This window comes from Scaptodrosophila lebanonensis, unplaced genomic scaffold, assembly GCF_003285725.1.
Source record: "Scaptodrosophila lebanonensis strain 11010-0011.00,11010-0021.00 unplaced genomic scaffold, SlebRS2 tig00000089-arrow-pilon, whole genome shotgun sequence".
Taxonomy (NCBI): Eukaryota; Metazoa; Arthropoda; class Insecta; order Diptera; family Drosophilidae; genus Scaptodrosophila; species Scaptodrosophila lebanonensis.
Window position 1 is genome coordinate 4,363,949 of NW_022060565.1, and position 26,676 is coordinate 4,390,624.

At 36.7% G+C, this 26,676-nt stretch overlaps 1 protein-coding gene across 1 annotated transcript in view; it reads left to right on the forward strand.

Annotated features, from left to right (window-relative positions):
- Positions 1-777: 777 nt before the first annotated feature.
- Positions 778-26,676, forward strand: part of LOC115626684 (PDF receptor) — a 75,414-nt gene continuing 49,515 nt past the window's right edge. The window contains exon 1 of the mRNA XM_030522112.1: positions 778-1,118. The gene's annotated coding sequence lies outside the window, so the exon portion shown is untranslated. The remainder of the gene's footprint in view (positions 1,119-26,676) is intronic.

Consider the following 26,676-nt stretch of genomic DNA (forward strand, 5'->3'; position numbering starts at 1 on the left):
GTTAGTACTTATATTTTCTCACGTCAAGTTTTTTCATGTTGGGTCAATTGTGCAGAATGTTCTCAGCTTTTTACGGACACACATAGACACACACATATGCATACACAGAGACACACTCATATACACACACATATACACACACATAGAATGCGCGTGGGTACAGGGTACTTGAGAATAGGGCCAGCTCGACTCTAGCACTCCATTGTTGTTCCTTTTTGCGATTTAAAGACCTCAAAATTTGTATCGGTTTCTAAACGAATTTGGTCTCACTGTTCGATGTGTTGTTTTGGCATTTGAACGTGTGCACACATACAAATGCACGGCAAACACACAGACACAGGCACGGACCCAGTGAGCGGGCCGCTTAGCTGTCCGCATTTGCCGCTAAGCGTCTGCAGTTGCACTCCCACACATACACACACACTCACATGCACACACACACACACACACACAGCGACTCACATTCACATGCGTCGCTGCTCGTGCGCCATGACCGAACTTGGGCTTGGGCTTGGGCTCGTGCGCCATCGGCATTGTCATCATTGGCGTCGTGTCGTCGTCGGCTGTTGTCCGGAAGGATAAGTTGCTCAGATGCTAGCAAGATTCTGTCATAACGGCTTCGGCATTCGTGGCGCGCGCTTCAGCAGCAGCAGCAGCAACAGCAGCAGCAGCGCAGAAAGAAAAGAAAAACATTCATTTTAGCGCTGAAGCATTTTTTTTGTTTGTTAAATATTGCCGTTTGGTTTCGAAAGCATAATTTTTTTTTCTTAGCAAACTATACGGCCAAGTCGGCGAAAACTAGGAAGCCCTCGTTGCTCATCAAGTTCGTCAGTCACAAGTTTTTTGTTGTTGCAGTCAGTTGGCGCTTGGAAGTTGCCGCGCGTTTGAAATGTAACGGTCGCTCTGAACTGCATAACGGCATATATATATATATATATATATATATATAAATACATATTTGTGGCAGTGTGCGCGTGTGAATTGAATTGAAAGCCATCCGCCGCTACAACTGCTTTGGGATAGCCCTGGAGGGTAAGGAAAGGCGAAACGGAACCAAACCGAAACTGAATTGTATATCGCATTCGAAACCAAAATCGGGCGCAGTTCTCAAACAGCAGGTGAGTGCGGAGAATTGAAAAGTGTGAGGAGAATTGAAAACTGCCAGAACAATTAAAACAAAGCAAGTCATGAGGCATCTGAGCTGGTCATAAAATATATTTATATATACTTGTGTATATTTTAACTAAGAATTATGGCTGCGAACTGAAATAAACAAATTCCTTAGCCATCTTCCATCATATAGTACACTGTTTATTGTTGCACACAACAAATAAACAAACACAAAAATGATTTAGGTTCATTTCATTTTCGTAGAACAGTCGTCTAGTCGTATACTTAATAAAAGCAAAGCTGCAGATCAACATGATTGATTCATTTCATTCATTTCAACTAAATTGAAATTGCCTACTCGCAAAGAAATTGTTTTCCAAAGCCAGATTTAGACTGAATGAAGAGCCACATTTTGGAAATACAAGTAGTTATCAAATGCAATTACTATGAAAACGACAGTGTAATCTCCATAGTTTGTCTACTTGATTTGGTTCCGTGTTGTTGTTTTTTTGAAAAAGTTACATTTCGGCTCCAAAATAATTGCATAAAGTTTAATCGCAAAGAAGAAACTCTTACCAAATAAAATTTTATACAAAATGTAGAATGCAACATAAAGCCAATTGTGTTTTCTAACTTGAAATGTTTGGAGTGATTTGAATGAAGGGCTCTTTCAAAATGTTTGAATAAGATTCTCGAAGACAAAGACGTCTTGCGTTGATTTGTCGAAATATTCTCCGACGTTTATTCTAAAAAATGCAATTGTCCTTCATTAAATGATAACGAATGATGGGAATCGAAGCACCTGCACATTTATTGAAAATAAAGCACATTTTCAAACTTTTTCTAATCTTCGATCACTTTTTGGGTTATTGAAGACACATTTTAGCAATAACTAAAATTAACTTATGCTCTTTTTTAGTTCTTTCTATGCTTCTACAATACACAATGTTCGATATTCCAGATTAGCGAGGCTATACTGTATATGAAAATAAAACAGAAACTAAGCACACAATATTACAACAAATGAAATTAATTTCAATTCAAATTCCGCAAAACTAAAGCTATGGTCACATTTGCAATCAATTTGCAAACAAATTTGTTTATTTTTTGTAGTTCCTTTTTGATTTTGGGGGAAATAATTCATTTTACTCTTGACTTCCCTTTTTTACGATATTCGTGATACACTTCTGCGATAGCTTTGTTTACAAAAATTTGGCCTATCTGACCATAGCAAGCATAATGATCAAATGATAAAAATAACTGTTACCTCAATATAGTCTGAGAATGCGATGCACAAATTCGATCATCTATAGCTTTTTACTATCTTCAAGTAGGTCGGATGCTTGCAGCCTCATGTCCGTTGTCAAATGCAATTCAAATTTGTTCGCAAGTCTATAAGTCTAGTCAGTATAAACATTCGGAGGTCTACAAGTAGTTCCGTGCGATTGCAATCGAAAGCGTCTGCAGATCATTAGGAGCCTTCATCATAGCATTTAATTTTTGTAAACAAATCAAGTCTGTCTCTTGATAAAATAATATAAAATCAAGTCCATCCAAGCACGATTTATTTCTTCAGTGACATGTTTGTAGAATCGAAAGTAAATCAATTTAAATGAATGTTTGAAAAAAAGTGGATTCTTCAAACACCTTTAGGTTGCTTGCAAATGCAGTATTGTTTTCCATTCTGTTTTCCATTTAATATTCTATTTATTTATTGCATCCAAATTATTTGCTTGATCTTTGCACGTAGCTCATTTTATTTTATTTGCAAATGCAAATATATATTTTGACTCTTCGATCGATCCTGTTATCAATATATTTTAAGCCTGCCCATCTGTAAGTCCTTTTTTTAAGGAAAATAGTTTAATTTACACATCAAATAATTCCTACGCATTTCAGGCTTCGCCTGCCTGCTTTCACGTAATCTCTTAATAACTCTTATTAAAAAATAAATCCACTTTATTTAATATTATCCTCAACTATCTCGATCCTCTTAAATAAACCCTCGACAGATGAATATTATTGGTGTTTACTAAAGCTTTCTGCAACGAACAGCTCAATTTTAAGAAGTAGCTCTTCATATGCCATATTAGAGGCAGCATAAGGGGCAGACATATAGAAACATATAAGCTCTCATGGGAATTAGCAAAATTATATAAAACGCGAATTTAAAATGATGAACACTTTTCTGAATGAGCTAAAACTTTTTGTTGAAGTGTTCATTTGGACTATAGGAGTATGCTGCTCGGTTTACATTTTCCAACTTTGATTCCCTTTTTATCTGAGTTCCACCGAATTTGGGAAGTATAGGGTGCTTTGTGCTTAACTGTACAACTTGTAGCCACGTCACAGCTGTGGGTCGATGGTCAACATCAGGGCCATTCTAAATAAATATTTATACTATATTTTCTCCCATACAAATAACAATTTAATTTTCGATTTCAATTCCATGCATACTTTCTAAAATGTATTTCGTTGTTTGCCATTCTTCCATTCTTGGCGGTATAGAAAATTGTGTCTAATCATTTCCGACAACCGACGGAAACTGTAACGGCAATGCAACGGCAATGGCAACGGGCCGGATGTGCAACGCGACCAGTTGTTGCCCCAAAAAATATTTGCATGCCATAATTTGTATTGCTCTAAATGCGTCCTAGCCGAGTTTGTTATGCACACGCGTATGTTTTTTCTTTTTTTTGTATACGTGCTTGTGCTTCTATATATACAAGTATATTATATATGTGTGTGTGTGTGTGTGTGTGTGCCTATACGATAAGTATTTCTGTTTATGGGCCTGGCCAAATGGTAAACTAATTTGTTTTTGGTTCAAGCTTGCTTAAACATTTCAAATTTATTTAACAAAGCATTGCATACTTCTAGGCCAAAGTCATGTAATAACTGTGACAAAGTGTGTGTGTGTGTGTGTGTGTGTGTGTGCGTGTGTTGCCATCGCTGCTGCAACAGTTGTTGTTGTTGTTGTTGCTGTTGCTCTTGTGCCCATTAGAAATGTCGGCCAGCCATGGCCAGTGGGCAGCCTAAACGGCTAGCGCCGCACGTCAAAAGTTTTCCATTTGCCTCGCTTGCCTCTTTGACGTTGTTTCCGTCTCCGTCACCGTCTCCTTCTCCGTGTCCGTCTTTGCCGCCATCACCATCACCATCACCACCATGGCCATAACCATAACCAGAAAGTCCTTTTGCTGCAGCTCTCGTTGTTAGCAAACGTCAAGCGTCATCATCAATGTTGCACACTGCATGGCTCCGTCTATCAGGGTGACCGAAATGTTGAAAGAAAAACACAAACGAAAATGTAATAAGAAGCAATTATTTTATAATTCAAAAGTGTACCGAAAGTAAACACAAATTCTTCAAATTGCAGAGTGTTCTCTAAATTAGCAAGGTGGATCAAAGGAAAAGCTGTGAGGGTCCCTCATAACAATCCTCGAAACTGTTGCAAGCTGTTGGAGGCGCTTTTAAGTAATTTTGTTTAAAATGAAAAGCATAACTTTTCACATTAATACTTGTAGTTTTTCATCAACTTCTTGCACAACAAACACAATTCCAGAAACAATTATTATTGACACATATTCTTAAATTGATAAACAGTGCGAACATTCAGGTTCACAGTCTATGACGAAACGTTTAACTGAAAAGTCGATAGCTTTTTCAGTTTTTCTCTTTGCTTTTTAATTTTTGCAATTTTCTTTCAAATAAGCAACAGTATTTAATTGAAATAAATATACGATTGTGCTAGTTTTTTCTACTATGAGCACATCCTCGAAATAACTGTTTGACCGTTTTTCATGGGAAAAGAAAACCAATTAGCAACCGAATACATTGTTCGGCCACCACCTCCACCACCAACGTACTCCTAAATCCCAGTCATTCGTAAGCTTATTTATTCTTTGTCCAGTCCACTACCCTCGTCACTTTTTCACTTTTTTAATTGGTATCGGTTTCATTTTCTGTATGAAAAACAGAAAACATGCCACTCACGTCAATCTTTTTGTCAATCACAAAACAAAACAAAAACAAATTCATGCATTAGTGAAATGTTTTGGTCGCGATTCTAAACAACTAATCAGCTTTCGAATAAATGTTTATTGCAATATTTGTATGCTTGTAAAACGAAAATGGATGGAAGTTATTAAGCAAAGAAATATATTGTGCATATAATGCGCTGATATACGAATTCAATTGCATTTTTTCGAACTAGATTCCAGCATACAAAGGCTTCTAGAAAAAGGCTCCATATAATGCACTCAAAAAAATAAAAATATGAAAATATAAATATGAACAAGTAAAGGGCAGGTAGAGGGACTACAGCGCTCGTAGAGACATACAGACTGACAGACGGACCTGACTGCATCTACCTATCCTGCAGAATATGCAAGCTGCTCTTCAAAAGATAGGAAAAGAAAACAGAATTGAAATTTTGACACAATGATATTATTTTATTCAAAATAATCACGTTCCAACTTGTCAATACTTGTAGTTTCGACGCCCCTATTACTATATCCGTTCATAGGAATATGGAATTTTGCGAAAGAAAGCGAATCTAGGGAGTGGTTGATAGTTGAAATGAGAATTTTGGTCAAAAACAATCGGCGGAATATGGCTAATACGATGCTTTAAAACACCGATAAAAAGAAAAGTGGAAGGTGGAACAAGGAAGTAAATTCCCATGAAACAGATCAACACTTCACTTCTCCATATAGTTCAGCACCAGGATATTATTATTATTTTTTTTTTTTGAAGCGATAACTCAGTTTCTATTCATCCGATTGTCATGAAATTTCGAAATATAGACATCCATAAAAGATATACCTTACTAACGTACCCATCCATTGGCGTCACCATTTATTTATTTTTCACTAAAACTATCACGAATTTTGAAATCTTTGATTATTGAAACAATTTGATTCGTAAACAATCTAGCTTGAATGCTTAACAATAAGAAAATTGTTGTTTTAGGGCTTGTAGAATTAAAATTAAATTTTCCCCAATTTTCTCATAAAATGAACAAATTTGAACCAGACCTACTTGTATATGAGCCTATCCGAACTCTGTGAAGTTTACAGTTTTCGTCGAGCTCCTATAGTATCCGAAGTGCAGGCATGCTTAACGACAACAGTTCGCAGATACTGCATATGGATCACAAGGTGTTTGAAAAATCGGGCATGGAGTAATTGCATTGTTGTCTGGTCACCCTGCTGGTGCCGGACATGGACTGCCCGGTAGTTTTTGAGGCGCACCGTGTCGAACTGAACTGTCGAAGCGACGCTCAAAACTGCTGGCACCGAGCAAGGCAAAGCAAAGCAAACTTTATATTGACAAAAGTTGTTACATATGTAAGAGCAGCCTGCTAGTTACATGTGCTTGTGTGTGTGTGTGTGTGTGTGTACATAAATATCTCTGTATTTATATTTTGAGTGTGCAGCAGTGTGCTCTCGTTAGCGCTGGCCATGAAGTGCAGCCTTATGCCTGCATCTTCTGCCTTATCATCCTCAGCTTCTTTATCCGGCATGTTGCACGCATGGGTTACCGCTGTCCCATTAAGGACTTTATTGAAGTGGCCAAAAGCAATGTTGGCCAGCTTCCTTGACCGTTAGCCGACCACCTCATTACACGCACATCCCTAGTTTGCGGTTGCCGACGCACGTCTCTGCTTCAGCATTTTAATCAACTGCCTTGCAAATTGAGTCACTTGGCGGCTTCAAGATATACTCGTACATATTTTTTGTATACCCTCCACCCGAAAGAGTGTGTTGAAAAGTCTGAATGCAGTTAACAGGTAACAGGCAAGACGAAACGGCTTATCGGCTTGTACGTCCGTATGAACTTGGATAACTTTTAATCCGAAATAGCCGGAGGCATCAAACTTGGCGTGTAGACTTATTTTATTTATAGGCAGAGCCAGTTTATCTCAGATTTTATATAGTCTTAGTATTTTATATAGCTGCCATAGCAACGATCGGTGAGAAAACCATTCTTTGGGAAATACCTTATTCTTATTTATGATTTTGTCGCATGACGAGTAGATTGTTAAACTTTTGTCAGTCTGACTCTTGAATAGCCTGTACCCCATTTGACTTATAACTAAAATTAACTTTTTTGTACCAATCGCTGCTATGGCAGGTTTATGTTATAGTCTCGATATTGAAAGAATCTCAGGAATATCAGAACTTTAAATGCCCAAATAAACCTGCTCTGCGTATGGATACAAGTCCACAAGTATAATACCATTTTTGGTTCAAAATAAATCGATGTTCATACAGACGGATGCGGCTAGTGATGGTGTATCTATAACATGGAGTCTTTCACGTAGAAGTAGCTAGTATTTGCATCACTTAGTACTTTGATGTGGTCTTCGTATATTCTGAAGTTTCACCAAAATCAGATCGGTTGAGAAATTACTCTAAGGGAGAAGAAATTTATGCTTAGTTATTAATTATGTTGTACAGATGTAGGGTATGCAGGAGTCGGGTAGACACGACTGCAATGCATTATTGTGCTAGCCAGCTCCAGCAGCTAGAGACTGCAGCCAACTGGAGCAACTGCTGCATCGATTGCTGCCCATAAAAGTATGTCAGTTAGTCAGGCAGGCAGCCAGCCAGCCAGCCCCGTTCTGTTCTCATTCAGTTTGTGGCACAGACGCCGCTGCTTTTTATTAACATAAGTAATGAGCATTAAATGGGTTGCGATGCAAGCGATGCGTCAGATTAGACTGAGAGGAGGCCCAGCCTGATCTTCACACGAACAGAGACATTCAGCCAGGCAGGCAGACAAGCAGACAAGAAGACAGACAGAGAAACAACAAGGCAGACATAAGCAGGGATGTGTTAGAAGTACGAGGCACAGTGGTTCTAACTAATGGCAAATGAAAAGTAGGAGACCCACGACTTTTAAATAAGTATATGCTTAGAATGTAAGTCAAACTTACTTACTTTCTGATTTCTTTTAATTACATTTTAATTACGATAAATAATTAGTTTGGTTTTTCTGTAGAACAGAAAAAAGTCCAAAATATTCAAAGTCCCATTTCATAAACGAATATAATTTGTACACTATAGGTTTTATTTTAACTTTTTTAACGCTATTCCATCCTTGGTTTAGACTGAATGCTTTTCCGACTAATACAATGATGTTTAAGATTTTATTTGCACCGATCAGACGAAAATAGCAGAGCGTTCATTTAATTCAGATTTTCTTTACGAGCAAAGAATCTCTACTGATCTGATTCTGATTATTGTCACGATTAATTGGGCTTCCCAATTATCACAATCACGTTACTTACGTTACTTTATGTATTGATTCATGTAATGGGAAGAGAATAAATTTGAATACATAAAGCCAACTTGCAATGTTTTCCAACAAATAATAATCATAAGAACATTTTTAGTGCAGATTTGCGAACTGGTGGATTAAGAAAGCATCTTCTAATCTAATGTCGCTTGACCTACTAGTTTTCAGCGTAATATTAGAGACAGTAGTGGGCGTGGCAAGTCCCATGAGGTGTACGTATAACAGGTTTACATATATTTATTAGTTACATGCAACAAATTAGTTTATTTATGCGCATAACAAATTGATTAGAAACTATACATATATAGTAAGCATATTTCTTAAAATGTCTCCCTTTATTCGAAACTACCAACAATGTGGCGCAAAAGCCACACAATAATCTATTGGTAATCGCTATACACAAGTAAGCTGTTTAATTATTAATGTTTAAGCGCCAAATTGCAAATTCCGACCACTGTGCGAAGGCAACAACAACACTTGCAGTTGCTTTCAACGCCATCATCGTCTTTGTCGAGCTCATCGTTGACGTCTGCTTCGCTTCAAGTGCTCGACGAGCTGCTTGTCGTTTTAACAAAGCCACAAAAGATTTTTGCACTTCTTGTAGCAAAAGTAGTGGTTGTTGTAGCTGTTGTTGTTACTGTTGTTGTTGTTGGTGTTAGCCTTGTGCTGTAATTGTGTCAAATGTATTGGCATTTCCCTTGGAACAGCAACGCTAGCAGGTTTTGAATCATGCCCCATCGAATGTTGCAGTGGCCGGTAGAAAGATTTACATACATACATGCGCCGATTCGAACATTTGTTTCTTACACGCCAACGCAGCGTATGCGTAATGTGCAAACATTTCAGCCGGAAAATGGCGACAGCAGCGAGTCCTAAACAAAAACGCCAACGGCCTTCAAAAAGTAACCCAAAAAGCATCCGGTATAGGCAAATGTGCAACAGCAGCCACAAAAGCAGTCGAGAAATAAAGCGATAAGTAGAGAGAGAGCGGGAGAGAGTGAGAGAGAGGGAGGGGGAGGAAGGCAGAGAGAAAGAGATATTAAGAGCTACGAATGCTGGTGGATTGCTGGAGGCCTCTAAACTCAATAAGAGAACGCATGCAAGCCTATCGATTGCTTACTTCACAGTTTGCAAAAAAAAAAAACGACAGCCCCCACCCACCGCTTTCCCATTTTCCATTCTGAACGATTCATTTACTCTTTAAAAAAATACGTAATTTATTGCAGCAAAAAAAAATTACAATAATATGTTTGTTTAGTTGGAGCTGTCTGTCTGTGTCAGCTTTTTGCTCAAAAGCTAAGATATAAGATATAGGTTTCATCTGTCCATCATGCATATTATCAATATATTCTAAAATTGAAGGCTAGCTATAAATAGATTCCATCCACGCGGGGATTTTTATGTTTATAACTTTTTGTGAAGAGCAGATTGCAATTTGTTGACATATCAATATATGCTAAAAATTAATGCCAATCTATAAATAGATTCCATCTATCTATCATGTCAGCCATATAGTATGCAGTTCTGTACTCAGTACTCAGTGATGTGTAGGAAGATATGTTTTTAATTAATCGAGAAGCAGATTGCAATTTGTTGGCATATTGTCAATATGTTCTAAAATAGAATGCTTAACTATAAATAGATTACATTTCTCTAACATGTCAGCTATATAGTTTTTGTACTTCTGTACTCAGTATGTGATTTTTATATTTAAAATTTTTTTGTGAAGCAGATTGCAATTTGTTGTCATATTATCAATATATTCTAAAAATGAAAACTAAGCTATAAATAGTAGCATTTATCAATAATGTAAGGGATTTTTAAATTAAAAATTTTTTTGTGAAGCAGATTGCAATTTGTTGCCAAATTATCAATATATTCTAAAAATGAAAACTAAGCTAAGCTAAGCTATAAGCTGCATTTATCCATCATGTCAGCTATATAGTATGTCCTACTGTGCTACATAAGTATAGGTGTTTATTTTTTAATTTGTCGAAAAGCAGATTGCATTATTATGTGCCTGATTTGTGTTGGCAAATAATCAATATATTCTAAAAATGAATTCCCATATCAAACGAATATTATACGAGTAATTCGAATAGATTAGCATTTAGTTTCAAATCAATGATTTAGTATGTCCTTCTGTGCTACATAAGTATGGGTGTTTATTTTTTAATTTGTAGAAAAGCAGATTGCATTATTATGTGCCTGATTTGTGTTGGCAAATAATCAATATATTCTAAAAATGAATTCCCATATTAAACGAATATTATACGAGTAATTCGAATAGATTAGCATTTAGTTTCAAATCAATGATTTAGTATGTCCTTCTGTGCTGCATAAGTATGGGTGTTTATTTTTTAATTTGTAGAAAAGCAGATTGCATTATTATGTGCCTGATTTGTCTTGGCAAATGATCAATATATTCTAAAAATGAATTCCCATATCAAACGAATATTATACGAGTAATTCGAATAGATTAGCATTTAGTTTCAAAGCAACGACTTAGTATATCCTTCTGTGCTACATAAGTATAGGTGTTTATTTTTTAATTTATCGAAAATCAGATTGCATTATTATGTGCCTGATTTGTGTTGGCAAATAATCAATATATTCTAAAAATGAATTCCCATATTAAACGAATATTATACGAGTAATTCGAATAGATTAGCATTTAGTTTCAAAGCAACGACTTAGTATGTCCTTCTGTGCTGCATAAGTATGGGTGTTTATTTTTTAATTTATCGAAAATCAGATTGCATTATTATGTGCCTGATTTGTGTTGGCAAATAATCAATATATTCTAAAAATGAATTCCCATATTAAACGAATATTATACGAGTAATTCGAATTGATTAGCATTTAGTTTCAAATCAATGATTAAGTATGGGTGTTTATTTTTTAATTTATCGAAAAACAAATTACATTATTATATGCCTGATTTGTGTTGGCAAATAATCAATATATTCCTTAAAATGAATTCCCATATTAAGCGAATATTACACGAGTAATTCGAATAGATTAGCATTTAGTTTCAAAGCAATGATTTCTGAAGAAATGTGTCTCAGCACGATTTGTTACATACATGTTGTCGATGAGGTGCGACATGAAATATATATCTTGGCGTTCATACAGACAGACAAAACATAATTGACAAACTCGTGGACGCACACATGATGTGGCAGCCACATTTGGCCATTAACTCGCTGCTGTGGAGGCATAATTGCAGCAGAGCTGATTGTGGGGCATGCTTTTATGTATACTCAGTTAAATGGAATTCTGTCTAGATACGCTTACAAATTTTTTTTCATTTTTAATTTCGCAATTTCTGGAATTCCCTTTTACCCTTCATTGAACAATTCTGAAGGCAAGAGCCAACTGAGCTGCAATTGCCAAATGAATTAGTTTTGAACACCACTCGTAAATTACACAACTAGTGGGCTGAATAATGTAGGACTGTTACATCGAGATATAGTATTTTATTGCAATTTACTTAGTCTAAATAAACAAACACATGCAAATACAAACAATGATGTGGTATATGAACAAACGCTCCCGGCCTAATGAACTCATCCAATCATGACAATAGAGGCCATATCGATGTATGTGTGGACGTACGAGTATATCTATATATAATTCATGGAATCTGTGATGACTTGTTTTGGCTCGCAAACATCATGACTCAATTATAATGCCCAGCTCTGGGATCCGAGTATAAGCACATGTATGTAGGTGTGCTCGTATGTGAAAAAAAGTTAAAGTAAAAATAAAAAAGTGTTTTCATTTCTGCCTCCCAATTTAATAACAATCCATTCACAGTGTTCATGCTGAAAAAATGGCGTCTTGTTGTTGCTGTTATGACAATTGTTGTTGCTGTTGTTGTTGTTGCTGGCAATCGCACTTAACAACGAATCAAAAATACAACAGCACCAACAACAACAACAACAACAGCAACAAGACAACAAACAACAGGTAAATACTGCACAGCCGCTTGCCATTATTTTTTTTTCTTTGTATACCCTTGCAAAGAGTTTTTAACGTTCTTCTGATATTTGCAAAGCCCATATAAGTGTTCAGCATGACGAAGCGATATAGCCATGTCTGGCTGTCTGCCTCTCCATCCGTCCGTCCGTCCGTCCGTCCATCTGTCTGTCTGTCTGTCTGTTTCTATGCAATCTCTTCTCCCAGTTTCGAAGCCATCGCGTTGAAATGTTGCCCATGGGCTGCCTTTTCCTGCAAGTTAGCTTTGTTTGTATGGCCAATGCTATAGCAATGTTTGAACCGGATCGACCTACTATATCATATATGCAGTTGTCATAGGAACTATAGGCTTTTAAGAATATCGTTGTATAAAGAACTTTTTTGTTAGTTAAGATATCGGAACTAAATTGGATATAAGAATGTCTATCGGCTTAACCAATATTATTGCAAAGTTGAAGCCAGATCTGCTCACTATAACATATAGCTGTCATAGGAACTATAGGTTTTTAAGAAGGTCGTTGTATAAAGAATTTTTTTAAGTTAAGATATCGGAACTAAATTGTACACAGGTGGTTAATTGATGTAGCCAGTGTACTTACGAAGTCGGATCGTCGGATCGTTTAACTAAATTATATAGCTGCCATACAAACTATTGGGTTTTAAGAATATCGTTGAACTTTTGAATAAAGAACTTTATTGGTAGTCAAGATATTGCAACCAAATTGGATATAAGAATGTTTATCGGCTTAACCAATATTCTTCCAAAGTTAAAACCAGATCTGCTCACCATATTAAATAGCTGTCATAGGAACTATTTGGTTTTAAGAATGTCGTTGACTTGCCATAGAAACGGTCGAGTTAAATAAAGGCTCTGGGTCGAATATTACTTGTATGTTTGGAATATCCTTAGTCGGGCCGTTGCCAAATAAAAGTGCATACCTATATATATTATTTAGAAGCAAAGAATTGCATTTTAAAGGGTATATAAGCTTCGGCACACCGCTGGCACGTTAACGTACTCGTGCCTATTTTATTTTTTAATTTGATGTTTGTTTGCTGGCGCCACCGACGCGTATTTAAAGCACAAAACAAAACAAAACAAAAAACTTTGGCTTGACACCACAGTGGTCTCAATAGGGCGTCATTGAAGGCATGGAGGCGTGGGGGCGTGGCGCACTGCTGAAACAATAAATCAATTATATCGTGGCAGGGATTTCGTTGATTTCGTCGATTTCGTTCTAGGTCTCTTTTTATTTATTACACTCGCGAACTAAATGAAAACAATTTGAACAGTTTATTTATACTATAATGTAGCATGTGCGATGGATCGGCGCTTGAGGCGGAAGACGCTTCTGCATGCAGCGGTCAATTTTGTTTAAACCATTGACGTCAGTCAAATGTTTGACGGCTGCCATCGCCTTCGTGGATGGATGTGCAGCTTTTGGTCTGGCATTTTTATTGCGAACGGAAAATACGGCGTTCGGAATATAAAATATAGAAGATAAATTAGAGTCGTAAAACAGACACGCGGGGCGACAGACTGAAAAGAATGTTGCAGTTGACTGCTCCAGTATCCTAGTGGAGGGCTAGCAATGTACTTGTTTAATTTTAGGAACTGTTTTAAATGGAAATCGATTAGAAATTGAATAAATAGATTTCAATTCATCGAGGATTCAAGTTTTCTAATATTTACCTATCCATTTTCGTTAGTTGTCGAATTCTTATCTAATATATATAAGTGAGGGGACAGTTAGATTTTAACCAATGGTGAGGCGTCTTTACTCTAATTTTGTGTGTAGATAACTCTTAAATCCAACAACGTCCAAAGACTTCTCACCTTATTCAAGGCAACTGATAAAATTGAATAAAAGTACAACATAAAACAACACACTTTGCCAAAATAAATTCAAATCTATTGCTGGTCATTTCATATACATAAGTGTGGTGTTTTCAGAAAAATTTTACCTTTGCCTATCATAAAAAATCGTTATGTTTATAAACACAAAAGTTATAATAGGCAGCTGGAATCATTTATAGATATTTTCAATACACATAAATAGCTATACCCTGAATATATTGCAGTTACGTATTATAGAAGTCTTTAGATTCAAATTATTTGAGTTGCCGAACAGTGGACAGATAGCAACTAAAAATAAAATACTAAAAATACAGTTAATAAAAATTCAAAATGCACTCTTATGTTGGGTCCGTTGAATCCGTTTTAATAAAAAAATAACAATTAAATTTATATCCAAAACAGCCTAAGCGGCGAAAAATGATATGTTAGTAGCAAAAATATATCATAATTAATTATTGACTGTGAATTATGAAGCAGATGTGGAAAATAAAAAGTAAAATTAGAAAACACATAGATGTGGAATTTACAATCCCTCTATAAGCTACTAACTACGAGTATTGGATGGCTTAAACGTGGTTCGGAAAATATTTAAGATACGGAATTTAAATATGATATATAAGTTGGCAACATAACGACCATATCTTTCTGGCTTTAAAACAGCTTCCGAATCGGTTCCAAGCTGGTTAAGATACAATGAGAAAAGTTGTATTAGTTCCTAACTTGAAAGTAGTTCAGTAATGTTATCTGCTATATCGGCAATTATTCTAGAAGATTTGATTATTTTTTCCCGAATCAGGACTAGGACTAGGACTAGAAAATACTGGATATTCTTATTTTATCGTAGATTTAGGAATCCTTCTATACTTTTTTATTGTAAACATGCACGTTCTTTAAAAATACACATTTCAATGCATCCCAAAAGATTTCTTAATTAAAAAGAAGAACGTGCTGAAGCCAAAGCCCAAAGCCCCTTACGCATTCTGATTTACTACGAACAAATGGAATTAATTAGGAATACATTGTTTAATTGGCCTTATTATTTGACTGCGAGGGGACGTTTTTGGAAATAGTAAAGGTAAATAAATGTAGAAAGTGGAACATTATTAACCATTATTAACCAGTTTAGTCAACTCACTTGTATTTGAGTGGTCTTTGTTCTAAAAATATAAATAAATAGGCCTCCTTTCTGGGATCTGGGCAAGTGGGGGGCCATAGCCTGGCCAGTAGTCTCCCACCCAGCAATTCAACTCAACGAACACAGAAGTTGACCGAAATGAGCTTAATGGGCTGGTCTACTTAGGAGTCGTTGAAGCTCCGCTTAGTTCGTTATAGAATTGGACAGAATTGTAGTCGACAATAACTGTTAAGAGAAGCACATGACCACATTGCCACATTACCGCACTGCCGCATGCCACGCCCCACAGTTCATCCAGCTACTGGCAAAATGGCGGCGCACTTGAACGATGGCTCAAGTGTGTAGTAGCTTGAGTCTGAGTGTCAAATTCTGAGCAAAATCAGCTTAGTGGCAACACACAAGATGCCGACAATGCAGACAAGGACACTGAGGATGTTGATGTGTTGAGGTGATGAGCTGATGAGGACGATGTCGCAAACAGTTTGATAAATGGGCGTGCCATGGGGCAACGTTTAAATTATTTGCGCATTTGTACGATTTAAAACGAAATTTGTGTGCGGTGCACCAAGTCGTTGCTCGAGGGGCACGTAAATCTCATCATATGTGTGCCAAAAGTGCAGCAGCTGTCCGTGTGCCAGCCAGCCAGCCAGCCAGCCAGGCAACTCACTCCACCACCTCGTGAGTGTTGCAATATGGATAATGACGACTACGAGCGGCTGTCAAGCATCTGAGTTCCAACTGGTGTTGCTGTTGCTGCTGCCTTTTCGTCTTTGCTCTTGTGCTTTTTATTTGTGATTTTATTATTGATTTTCACTGCTCACATACACACCCACACACCCAGTGTGCTAACGAATGCACATTGAGCGAACGTAACATTAATGTAGCATACTTTTTTGGGCTGCGCTGCCGTCGGCTCCTGCAGCAGCGCGCACTGTTTCCTGTTTGCCAACAAAGAAAACGGTACAAGAAGACGACGACATCATTTATACATACATACATACATACATACATACTCGCATGTGTGCACAGTTTCGTGCCCTGCAGCCTAAATTGTGTAAGTGTGTGTGTGTGTGTGTGTCGTTTATCAGTGTCTCTGTTTATTTTTTCCCATGCAATGTTTGCCTCAGTCATAGAAATGTTTTGTGGCTTTATCCTTTCACAGAATCATGTAACTGCCAAGCAGTTTAGAGCAAGATCAGAACTTCCAGTTAATTCTATTACATACATTTTTATTTGTGATAATAATTTAAATCCTTATCCAATGTTAACCACAATACTGGTAAAAGGATAAGGCCAGCGCAGCAACAACAGACCAACTAGTAGCATCAGAAGACAAGCAGGCCAATCGGCGGATATAGCAATACAGCTGCCAGCAATTGCGAAATAATCCCCGACTATCAGTTAAGGGAGCAACAGAAAACATATAGCAAGTATGTAAACACAGGATTCATATTGTTGGTTTCCTTTCCCTGTTCATAGAGCTTAAGTCATTTATATCCAATGGTCTTTACATTATTCGGCACAACCAAAACAAATTCAATAAAATACTTAAAATGCATACAAGGAAAGAAAAAGCGATGATTTCTACAGCAACTTTATTTTCGAACTTTATTTTCAAATTATCTCGAAAACATGATTTTTATTTTCATCTATACATGTTTTTTATGTTCTTTTGAATTTCATTAAAAGAGAGAGTGCGTCTTTAAAAGTCTGAATAAATGAAACATTGAAATAGACAGAGGGAAGTGCAACCAATTTTGTAAGAAACACTGTAATTATTTATAAACAAAACTATATTAAAAACCAAGCCATTGACGGCACAATAGTTTGATTTTTCCAACGTAAATAACACAAATAGAAAACAAATATAAGATATGTAAAGTCTAAAGCGAATATAATATAGTATAGTAAAAAAAACATCGATATTTGACATCATCGATGTTTTAAAAATGAGTACTCGATTTTTCCGATTTTTTTTTTTGAACGTGATAAAGCGACGATTGTCGATGCTTTGGCAAAAACATCGAAAGCTTAATTTTAAAAGGAATTCAAAAGCAAACTGAATCTTGTTCAAGAATTATCAAGAATTCAAACCAAATATAAATTTCACATAAATACCCAAACAACAAAAATAAATGAATCGAGACATCGATTTCTTGTGCGATTTATCGGAATACCATCGATGGCACTTGTGTGAAGCATCGATGCTTTTTACTTTATTTACAAACCCAGTACCTATACCTAAATGAATGCCTTTCACATATTAATCGATAAGGATTGTGTGATCAACTCTGCTGCTGCATCTCTTAACTCTAGAGATCGACATCGACAAGCTACGACCTTTTGAATAGTATCAGATATTGTATATGCATGCATATAAAAATTGAAATAATTAACAACTTCTGTAGATTGTTAGGGCAATCAATTGTGCTAATAGGTTTCTTGCAACCTTATTCTAATTACTGGATTCCACTTTTGCACATAAGTTTATCGCTTACACCTTTATTTTGTGGCCCAGCAATTTGATGCACTGCTGGAGTAGAGCTCTGTGTGTTCTCTGCCTCCAATTTAAAGCGAGATGCGACATGAAACGATGTTTAAAAGACGCACGCACAACCACACAACCACACCCACAATATACATACTTGTACTATTACGGGTACGTATGGCCAGCGCCGAAGGACAAAATTTGTTAGTTGCTGCTTCGAGTGCAGTTGCATGGCACTTTGTAGTTTTTTATATTTATGAGCCAAACTTTGGGCCAAGCCCATCGAACGAAACTTCAAGAGCACAGAGCCAAGCATTCGAATCGATGTGTATGCGCCCAGTAAAGATGCAGAGTTCGTAGCCAAGTGCTATAGCAGCTGTCAGCGATTTCGACTTGCGTCCGGGCAAAGTTGGGATCATCCCCAGCATCTGCTAAGGTTACGCCAATGACAAGCGACCAACCAATGGAGCAGAAGTTTATCGTCAAGCTTGTCCAAAGAATGTGCAGAAAAAAAGTTTTAAATATTAACGGACTGTGAGTTAATGTCGGATCACTTATGCCGGTAGATGTATAACATCTTGACGAGGCATAAGAAGCAGTGCTGTCACAATTTTGTGAGCAAAAACAGCTAGATTGCCAAATAAGTAAAGCTAAAAAAAGCTAAATCCAATACAAAATAAGCTAAAAACAAGCCGGCCTTAAAAACACTATGTTCTTGGTTAAATTTAAGGAAATATCTGTTTTAATGTTTTCATATTAATTCTATATTCTTAATTAATAATTTATAATATGAGATTCTTGTAAAAATAATAATAGCAAATTCACATTAAAATCAAGCTAAAAATTCTACAGTTGTTCATCTAAACACACTGCCTCTTCGTCAGGATAATTTTGTTGTTACGATTAAGTCCGTATCTTAAATTGAAAATTTATTTATATAATTATAAATATGTATGATTTATTTTGCTTACAAAAAACCTACCTTACGCTTAAAATGGAGTTAAGCGTATTTAAATTCATCCCATTTCTTAATTTGGATTTAACTAAGTTCACCTGGCTGAAGGCCCGCGCCACTTCGCGAACACTTTGTTTATACACTTTAGACTTATCTTTACGCAGCGCAGAAGAAAACAAGAGAGAACGCTACAGTCGAGCAAGCCCGACAGTGTAATACCCTGTACCCAGGTAAACTTCCGTCACTGAGTTATATGCGCCCATAGCAGCAGCAAAAAGAGGAAGAAGAAGAGCGAACTTGTTGCTGCAGTTTGTGGGGGTTGTACTGTAGAGAATTTGTTTCGCTAATAACTTTTCTCAGAATTGACCGAATTGGATAAAATTTTAAACAACATTAGACAATTATATATAAATTATGTGTGCAAAGTTTGGTTGAGGTAGCATTTGAAATGTGGACGCTATTGAATTCTGTAGCGGGGAAAGGGGGGGAAAATTAAAAAAACAAAAATAAACTCGTCCTTACTCGGACCTAGGAGAATCTGGATGCCAACTTTGGTTATTCTAGCTTTTATAGTTTCTGAGATCCTCGCGTTCATCCAGACGGACAGACGGACGGACAGACGGACGGACATGTCTAGATCGATTTCTCTCGTCATGCTGATTCAGAATATATATACTTTATGGGGTCGGAGATGCTTCCTTCTGCATGTTACATACTTTGCACAAACCTAATATACCCTTTTTACCCTACGGGTACAGGGTATAAGAACGGCTTATGTTCGAGCCTGGAGGTGATTTTGATAGATTTTATTATCGAAAGTCATTTATCACTGCTTATATTTATGATTTTAAGTGTTGACAAAGATAGGGGAAAACATTTATGGTGAAATATAAAGTAAAGCTGGAAAAAGGCTAAATAAATTTTTTTCAAGCTAGAATTTTTCCCGCGCTGGCATTAAAAAAAAGCCAGATCTTGCGGTAAAAAAGCTAAAATGACAGCACTGATAAGAAGTTAGTGGCAGAAATAAAACCGCAAATCAAAGCTGTTGCGATAGACTAAAGTCCGATTTATTCTATCACTGGAAAACTAGATGTCCAATCGAAAAAACATGTACTGAACTATTTTATATTCAAAATTCACAATGCCTTGGGCGTACAATGCATAGTCCTATTCCGCAATAAGAGCTATTTTTTAAAAAAGTTATTCAAAGCGCCTTTTCAATATACTTGTATATTCTGAAGAAGTGTTTCAATATTATTTATGCAGGAATAAACTGTTAGGCAAGCAACGGCAATTGTACTATGATAACAACACTATTGATGAAAAAATGTATTATTATCGCAAATATTATTTAATAATCATAATACCTAAATTATATTGAAAACAGAAGTAATTAGAGCATTATATGCAAAATAAAGCTTAACTAGCTTTGGAATTGTGGAGCGTATTCACGGAATCCTGCAGCGATGGAAGGAGGAAGGGAGTCTACACAGACGGATAAAATATGAATATATATAATTTAAAGAGTCGAAGATGCTTTCTACCTTCTATTTGTACAAGTCTAATAATACAATAAGATAATTATTGAATGGTTTTAAAATACAATTTAACGCCTAATAGAGCTTAATACACAGAGAAAAGAAAAAACCACTATCAAAATTGTATAAATCGTGCCATTTCATAGCAATTATTGGGTCGTTGTTTTATCATTTTGTGGCCTCTAGGCATACACAGATCTCACTCCATGTACGCAGGGGATTAATTGAAAATAAATCGGATGGCATAAATGGATCCCCCTTCAACTTTTTTAATTAATTTTGGTTTGATTTTGTTACTTTTTTATTTTATTGTATTTTCATAACAAATGGGTACTTTGGCAAATGAAATCTAAAATGAAGAAACGGTTATAACCGAAGCTCAGACTTATCTTCAAGCTAAACACAAATTACAATATAATGCCATGTTACTGAAACTTTTTACTTCTGCTTAGAAACCACTTGCAATCCAAATCGTATCCCGAAATACGAGTGCCGTAAAATTATGGTTGTAGAAATCAAAATTGATTTAAGCTAAGCAAGGGTTTTGAAAAGGCGGTTTTTGTGTATTGGAAGCCGCGGTGCAGAGGATGATAAATGATTTGCTGATGTTGTGCATGGGTGCGGCACGAACTGAATCTTTAGTGTTTAGCATAAGTTGTGGAGACGTCGAGCGTCTAATCGTTTCGTTACGACTTGTGGGTGGCTGTCTGAGTAGAGCATAGAGCTCGCTAGACGCCTTGTGCTGTGTTGTGTTGCGTTTTTGCATAATAAGCAGGGAATCAGGAACAGCTGCGACTGTGCCCCGCCATTGCCAGTGCCAGTGCCACTGTTGTTGTTTTGTGGTTGTTGTTATTGTTGTTGTTGGCGTTGTCGTTAGCATTGCCTGTGCCAGTGCCAAAACGCTGCAGAGACCCCGCAAGTGTTGGATATAGCAAGTTAATCCGCATTCAAACACACAAATGCACATCAATTGTGATAATTAAATAGCTTATGTGCCCCAGGACAAGGACACACACACACACACACACACACACACACACACACACACACTGGCATTAATTGTAACTGTCAACTGACGAAATTCGATTTGTGGCTAGCTGCTGTGCAAATAATATCTACACATGTAATTGAATCGACGCGATGATACTGCAATAACAATAATAGCGCTAACAGCAACAACAAAAAGAACAACACTAGCAATAAAAAAAGAAAATAATGTGCTGCTTAATAACTGTCGCAACTCATTTGTGGGACCGAACCCCACCTCCCCTCCCATCGCTCCCCTTCCTCCTCACACACACACACACTCCTTCTCCAGCAACAAACACCCAGCTCCCAGCTGTCCGTTAATGCGCTTGCAACGATATAATTTATGCAACAGCTGCTCTGTTGACTCCACGGCCAGAGATCTCAAGTTGGGGTGGCTTGGGGTTCCAGTAGTGCGCCAGATAATGAAATAAAGTGAAAAATTAATTGGCAATTGCAACAGTAGTGGCAACAGAGCAGCTAGCAACAACGGAAGGCTGATCGATAACGATGGCAACGCGACTACGGCGACAACGATGACGATGACGATGGCGACAACTGTCTGTCGGCCAATCCAGCACTGTGCGCGACCCGTTCACGTCCAACTCATCTAGCCAGCGAACAAATGTACTTACTCGGATGTATGAATGTATGTTTGTATGTATGTATGTATGTGTGTACTCGTAGTTTCAGGCTCAAAGCAGCAGCAACTCAAAGTGACGATGAATTCTTAATGTGTGTGTGTGTGTGTGTGTTTAACCTCGCGCATTTCCCCAACAAAGTCATTCACATTAAGCTTTGATGTCTGAACTTATTGAGTTGACTAATCGTGATGAGCGAGGACACTTCATTTATAGTTAGTTCGCTGAATAATTACCACGCTATTAACCCGCTTTTTTTTGGAAATTTAATAAGCATTTTAACAAATATTGGGAGAAAATGGATTTCTGCTAGCTACGCATATTATATATACATATAAGTAGGTATATACATACATACATATACTAATGTAGAAAAGGCATCAAAAGGTTAAATTAGTATTGTATAAGTATTATATAAGCGAGTATTCTGTTTTTACACGGTTTTACACAACATTATTCCATTTAGCACGATTCAAAATTACATATGATCAATGTCTTTTTTTACGCGATTTTTTGTACACTACTTTTTCTGGAACAAATCCACCGTGTAAAAACAGAATTAGGTGTACATAAAAAGTGCAATTAAATTAAAATCGTGAAATAATATATTGTTTTCATATTTATCGATAAATGCGAAAAGTTATCGAGATGAGCTCGGAAACAGAGAATATGTATAGATTTCTGATAGCTACGATTATTATTCGAGTACATGGAGAAAAGGAATTAATAAGTTAAATAAGTGTAATAAATATTATGCAATATTATATGGCTTATTAAATATATCGATAAATGTGACAGGTATCGAGGCGAGCTCGAAAAGAGCGAGAAAATAGATTTCTGCTAGCTACGAATATTATACGGGCTTTCTATACTTTTATAAATATATCGATAAATCTATAGATATCGATATAAGCTCTACTAAATAGCATCTCTTCTTCCCAGGAAAAGAGATAGTTCAATGCATAAGACAACAAAAATTTTGCTTAGTTTAAATTCAATAGAACTCTCAATTCTTTTTAACAAAGAAGCATTTCCTCAACCCATCAGCACCATTTTTTCATCCTAAAGAATGTTTTAATGGTAGCAGTACATCAAACCGGCATGTACTACCAAATAAGTTCTCGACAATTCTCTAATTTATTTCAGTGCATTTTATTGCTTCCATGGGATGCGTATTTTTCAAAGAAAACCTATCTCAGCGTGAAATGTTTCCTCAAATTGATTCAAAAATTCATTCTAAATTTTATATTTATTTTAATTTAATAGTGAAATTTTATTATATGTATTATACATACTTTATTCCGTTTGGCATAAAGAAGTTTTTCCCATAGTAGCTTCATAAAAATAATCACTTAAAGTTAAGGATTTAAACCAATATAACAATAAAATATAAGACCAGGAATGCTTACAAAAATAACACTGTGTGCTTTTTATACACAATTTAGATCCTTTGTCTCAGTCTCTAGAATAATAAAATGAAATATAAATACAATAAATAATTAAAAATAATATAAGGCAGTTTTTTTAAGGTTTGTCTGCTCACCAATAAGTGCTCTGATATCTAAGGTCCACACTTTAAATCAAACCAGCATTTCAGAGCTCATTTCGATCGAATTAGTTACGGAATTGGAGCTCGTAAATGCTCTCATATCAGCAATCGATCTGAAAAACTGACTAATTTCTTTTGCCACTTAACACTTTCTTAACTTTGATTCAAAAACGGAACCATTACTGATAATAAGTAGATTTGTTCAGATACGCACTCAAAAGTCCAAGTCGAAAGCAACAGACGAAGCACAAAAGTGTCTCAACTTTCTTTTAATAGATTTAACAAACTGTCTGTTAAGTAGTTGATAAATTTCGAATAGCATTTCAAGTTAAATGATACCTACAGCTATTCAGATGAACAATGACTCGATATCCGCATGTGTGTTGGTGTGAAAAGTGTCTCCATTGATGCCGTTTTACCTACAGCTTTTAATACTCCTAAAATCTGAGCCTTAACCGGCTTAATGCTGTCACGTTCGCCTTAAATTTCAACGTCAGTGTCGAGGCGAAAGCTCCATTGGGCGTTACAACTTCTGACGCCTAGCACTTTACGCTGCTGATGTCAGACTACATGACGTATACGTCATATTTGTGCGGCTGCAGCCGCAAAGCGCGCGGCCAAGCACGACCGGCAGGACGGGTGACGCGGCGCGGCGCGGCGCGAACTTTGCCGCGTTAGCCCGCAGGCGACCCGGCTGCAGTAGACTAATGTGTGCGCATAAAAATTGATGCATGCATTTAGGCGCGCACACACCCACACATACACACACACACACCCACACCCACACAGTCGTAGCGCCCCACAGAAGCCGATAATTTCACTTAACCAGCATGTGACAGGAACAGAAAGGATAATGGCGACTTAGAGAGCGATATACTCCAGCTGGTCGCCGACTGCGTAGGTGAGGGATTGCGTGGGTAGGGGGGCAGGTAGGAGAGGGGAGGGGAGGGGTGGGGCGTTAGGTACTCATAGCCGATTCCCTTTGGCTGCCTGAGCGCTACTCGTAATAAGCTGCCACGACTAACACTTGGGCACTGGGCTGAATGTGGCAACTGCTCTCGTTTCATTTATTATTCATGCAATTGTGCAAAAATTGGTTACATACTCGCTCGCTGCTGGCTAAAAACCTAATTAAATGCGTTTGCAACAATACAAACAAAACAAAACAATTGAAAAGAAGACGCCCCGTTTGACCGACCCATGGACGTGGCATGGCAGCCAGCATTTCTTAAGGAGTACTCTGGTTTGTGGACACAAAGAAAAATGTAATATTCTGCAGCTTCAGAACACAGCACTAATTATTAAATGCATTATAGAACAGAAGAATGCGCAACAAATATGATTTAAAAAGCATTGCATTTATGCTTTTTCTATGGATTTCAAATAAAGCATTAAACTTGTTTTCACGCAATTAAATGCATAAACAAAAGAATCAAATTTTACAAATTCTAACTCGAAAATATCATTTAAATAAACATAATACTATACATAAATGTCAAATTTTAAATATGTATGCTAAATAACAAAAAGTTGCCTTTCTTCAGAGTAACTTGAACAAGCTTTAATTCAAGAGAAACGAATTCCACTTTATAAATTGAAATTGAAATTATATAGATATCTGTATACTAACAAATTTTAATTCAAAAGAAAAGAATTCCACTTTATAAATTGCTATTGAAATTATAGAGCTATTAATATACAGATGGCAAGCTATTTTCGCTGTAATATATAAATGTCAAATTTTAAATATTTATGCTAAATAACAATTACTAAACAATTGATTAACTTCAGAGTAACTGGAACAAGCTTTAATTCAAGAGAAAAGAATTCCACTTTATAAATTGATATTGAAATTATATAGATATCTGTTTACTAGCAAGCAATTTTCTCTGTAATACATAAAGCTCAAATTTTAAATATTTATGCTAAATAACAATTACCAAACAATTGCTTAACTTCAAAGTAACTGGAACAAGCTTTAATTCAATTCAAGAGAAACGAATTCCATAGTTTAAATTGCTTTTGAAATTATATAGCTATCTGTATACTAGCAGGCAATTTTCTCTGATGTTGATTTACAGGTCAAACATTGTGGTTGCAATATATCGCTTTCCAAGAACCAATAATAGTTATTACATTTTCCTGTTTTTTCTCATACATCCTAGCTTCACATTTCCATGTGGGACCAGTAGACTGCAATATGTAATCAAAAGTAAATGCGTTTGTTCTCAATATTGATGGAATTGATGCCGATTCAAAATCAACAAATGACATCATTACATTTTTAAATGAGTCACACAACCCACATTCCCTTTTAGCCCACACCTAACCATATACTTGTAGATTCGATATAGTATGACTGTTAAGTTAGTAATATACGGAGCTCATAACATTTTAATTAGAGCCTTGTGGTCAACCACCAAGCGAATACGTTCCAGAAACTAGAGTGGATAAGTTATGGGAAAATCAAATAAAGCCAACCACTGATTATTTAAAAGCGGTATATAAAGTGAATAATATATCTGTATTGTCTATTTATAATATTTTCATTCATTGATGCGTCTCCCATTGCTGGGCGCCCTTTTATTTGAAACCGGTTCAAAGTCTAAAAGACTCACCCGTTTCTATGCCAAGTGGCAGTTGCTTTAAGAAATGCTCCAACGCGTTCATGGTTTTATTTTTGGTTCGCCAACGAATCCAAAAGACCTAACAAGTACCCGCCACCCAATCCACCCACCCGGCCACACAGACAGGCCGCTGCACTTGGCTTGTATAACGGATACGGTCACAGGCGTTGCTCAGCTGCCATTTGTTTGGATTTTCTATTTTTAATAAAGCAACGCGCTGCAGTCGGCTGTCGGCAAGGTCATTCATGAATTTTGATGTCGGGCCTCCCAGTGAAAGGCGAGGGGGCCAGAAATCATCTGACTCTTTGCACACAGCATTTGGCCTGTGGCGTTTGGCGTTGGACAAGGCCACAGCAGCTGGCTAGCTGGTCGTCTTGCGGCTAGCAGGCATCAATCAACAGTCAGTCAGTCAGTCAGTCAGTTGGTCAGTTGGTCAGTCAGTCAGCCAGTCAGTGGGTTAGTTAGT